This window comes from Arvicola amphibius, chromosome 3, assembly GCF_903992535.2.
Source record: "Arvicola amphibius chromosome 3, mArvAmp1.2, whole genome shotgun sequence".
NCBI classification, from domain to species: Eukaryota; Metazoa; Chordata; class Mammalia; order Rodentia; family Cricetidae; genus Arvicola; species Arvicola amphibius.
Window position 1 is genome coordinate 177,201,802 of NC_052049.1, and position 3,929 is coordinate 177,205,730.

The following is a 3,929-nucleotide window of genomic DNA, read 5'->3' on the forward strand; positions in this document are numbered from 1 at the left end:
TCAGGCATTTTAATTAAATACAGATGGAATATCACTAAAAGATTGGACGCCAGCCTTCATCTCTTTCTCCTTTCTGGCTATGGATGGATGGAATGTAACCAGCTTCCTCCCCGTCCTGCTTCCACGACTTTCCCCACATGGCAGACCATATCCCAGAGCCCAAATAAACCTTTTATTCTGTAAGTCACTTCTGTCATGTTTCCTGTCAGAGCTCCAAGAAAAGCAACAAATACAGTCACTAACACAGCTGCATTTTCCCTGGGGCTCCCTAATTCCTTGCTGTAGCCAGAACTCTGTAGGCCCCAGTGTTACTGGGAGAGTGAGGGGCTGAGTTTTCTGTCTTCCTTCAGACTATGTTGTTTCCAGTGAGCTGGTGTCTAGGTAATGGACTGGGCATAATTGATGCCCTGTTGTGGAAACCGAACTGTTCTGTTTTTACATCCCATTTGACGGCATCCTGGGTTGTCTTCTTGGTTCCGAGATGGGGTTCTATCAGCTTGCTCTTCTAACTTCCCGGGATCCATGAAAGCTTTGGGCGGAGTCTTCTGAAGATGTAAAACTATCCTGACAATCCATCGTCTTCCACCCAGGCCTGGGTACCCTGGGGTCAAACTGCCCATCTACACCCATGCTGTGCACTTGCAATGTTTGAGGATGCAGGTCCTATTATGGCTCTATCTTCATTATCCTAAGCTGTTCTCCAGTGTTGGTCCTGTTTCATGAGCACCACTTCACACCGCCCTCTCTCTGGGGTCTTTCTAAGCCTCCTTCCATGATGAATGCCTATCTTTACCAGTGTATTTATGGATTTTTGTCTGCCTGGTTGTCCTCTGAGGACCCTTCTTCTTTTCCTCCCTGGAATAGAGGATGCTTCTCTTGCAAAGCCCATAGATTGTGAAGGCAGGACTGGGAATTTAGCTTCTCAGGGCTGCTTCAGGGCTTCCCATTTTCCCACCTCCCAATCCTGTTCTTCCCCAGTTGAGGCTTGTCTTATGCCTTGGTTAGACACTGCCCTATAGAGACTGATCATTTCTTCAAATAACTGGCATTTCTGCTCCCTCTTGAGTTTTGCATTTGGCAGGGTACTGGGCCCCACTACTGTGGGTCTTCACCCCATTTAGTGCTGAAGGCTCAAGTCAACGCCTGTCCTTCAGGCAGTCTTGAAACTCTTCTATTTGTATTCAATCTGCCTCTGGCTTCCTGGGGGGTGGCCTCTGATCCTAGCCAGTATTTGATCTTTTGAGTTACCCTGTCCTTTCTCTACTCCTACTTGGGAAAACTCTTTATGGGATATTGGCTGAGATAAGCATTCTCTGTTCCTAGACTTTGACTTCTCAACCAAGAGTTTGATAAGTCTGCATCAAGGTCCCACCCCATATGAAGAGCACAAAAAATAAGGACAATGTCCTTATTTTTATCAGCCCTTCACACATACACGTACACTACATGGTCACCTTCCTCCTAGCCTTCTTCAGGTCTGCAACGCAGGGAGTTCAGATCAGTGTTCCACTGCCTACGACCGAGGCAGGGTGACTGCGAGAAGTGTAACACATGTCCATAAATAAATCTCTTAACTGTAGCTGTGATCGTCAAGCTCATAAATCCCTGGCATGTGGGAAGATCAACGCCAGCTAACTACTCTGTCATCTGACCAAGAACGTGCTGGATAGACATCGCCTCAGAACAGATTGTATGTTATGATTAAAAAAACAAAACACACTCTGTGTGGACATGTGGGCCAAGATGTCCATCTCTGCACGAGTGAGAGTTCTGCTGTGGTGGATTCAAATACGCTCGCAGGCAATCACTTTGAAAGTCTGAACTTTATAGTTACTTGAAAAGTATTTTTCTTTTATTTCAAAGTCTTTGTGTGTGGGTGTGAGTTTGTGCAGATGTGAATACTGGCGCCCGAGGGGCCAGAAGAAGGAGCTGGACTCTCGGGTGGGTGACTGACATGGGTGCAGGGGTGCTGGAAACTGAACCCCGGTCCTCTGCAAGCCCAGCTTGTGCTCTTAATCACTGGGTCATTTCTCCTGCCCCACCCCACTTTTAACCTTTTAAAACTAATTTTATTATTATTTTATTTCATGTGTGTGAGTGTTTTCCTGCATGGCTATATGTACACCATGTGCATGACTGGTGGCCAAGGAAATGTGTATGTTGGATCCTGCAATCCAGCACCTAGAATCTTCTGGAAGGGCAGCCAGTACTCTTAACCACTGAGCCATCTCTCTAACCACACTTTTTTTTTGAGGCAGCATTTTACTACGTATCCCTCATCTGGCCTGGAGCTCACTGTGGAGACCAGGCTGGTCTTAAACTTACAGAGATCCACCTGCCTCTGACTCATGAGTGCTATGATTAAAGGCGTGTGCTGTTGTGTCCGACTTGTTTATTTGAAACAAGGTCTCATTGTGTAGCCTGCTAGCCTGGAACTCGGGGTCATGCACAGCAGCTTTCGTGCCTCAACTTCCCCAGTGCTCGGGTCACAAGCTTGTGGTACTGTACCACCTTTCTTTCCTTTTTAGGATAATCCAGGGCTTTGTACACTGTTCCTGTTAATTGCACTTTGTAACACTGAGATCCATCTTGCTTTAAACAAGAGAAGAAAAATCTTCTACAGAATGAGGTTTCTTTGTATGGATTGAAATCAAATCTTTACAGCAACATTTTCTCCAAACTCTCAATTAGAGCTTTAACCCCACCCCCACCCCCACATTGGCCCAGCCCTGTTTATGATACCTGGCAAAGCTGTGCCTACAGACTTGTACCTCAACTGAACGAAATGATAACACAAAGCCAATACTAAGATTATAAAGTAAGTACTGGTAAGTGTCAGTATTTTGTTAATATTTGTTAATACTGGTATCTGTTCATCACTTTCCTATTTACTCTGCAAAACTGGGAGGAAAATGCCACCCTTCCTATTGCATAGATGAAGGAAACGGAAGCACAAATACTTTGCCCGCGTCTATAAACATAGTTGGGGTCACTCCAGGAGAGACATCCTGGGCATGCCCTCTTCTCCTACCACCTTCCTTGTAGGAGTTGAAAATATAGCTGGACAAAGGATGGGGAAGATCGGAGACCCTTAAAGTTCTGGAATGTTTTAGCCTTATCTTGCATCCTAGGTAGACAGTTTGGGGCTTTAACTTGTGTTCAACGGACCAGATTCTGACTCTAGAAGGTCCCAAGTGTGGCCTGGCTCAGGGGAGGTCCCTGCAAAAGAGCCACCTCAGCCTTCTGCTGATTCAGTTCCAGGTCCTATTTTCTCGTGGAGGAGACTGAAACTGGGACACAACGCTTAAAGACTCCGTCATTTCATATGCTTAAACAGTGACAGCAGAACATATATTACGTATAATATAATGGATATGTCTGTCTGTCTACCTATTTATGGCTGGGACCTCTCATGTACTGAGCTACACTTCCGGGTCCTTCATCAGTCAAGTTTGATGAAGTCCAAAGGAGTCTTTAAACCCACTTTGACTAGCCTCCTTTGTCTTTTTCCTGTTGCAGGCCACCGAGGACCATGTGACCAGTCTCTAAAATGTTTAAGCTCGAAGATTTCTGAGCGAAAGCTGCAAGGCTCCTGGCTAGCTGCTGGGCGAGGACCTCTGGAGAAACCCATCCTGGGGCCCCGCGGTGCCATCATGCCGCTGTTCAGTCCTCAGAGTGGCCTTCACTCAGTCCGTGCTGAGCACAGCCCGCTGAAGCCCAGGGTGGTAACGGTGGTGAAGCTGGGTGGGCAGCCACTCCGCAAGGCCACCCTGCTCCTCAATAGGCGGTCCGTGCAGACCTTTGAGCAGCTCCTAGCAGACATCTCGGAAGCCCTGGGCTCTCCAAGATGGAAGAATGACCGTGTGTGGAAACTCTTTACCCTGAAGGGCCGGGAAGTCAAGAGCGTGTCTGACTTCTTCAGGGAAGGG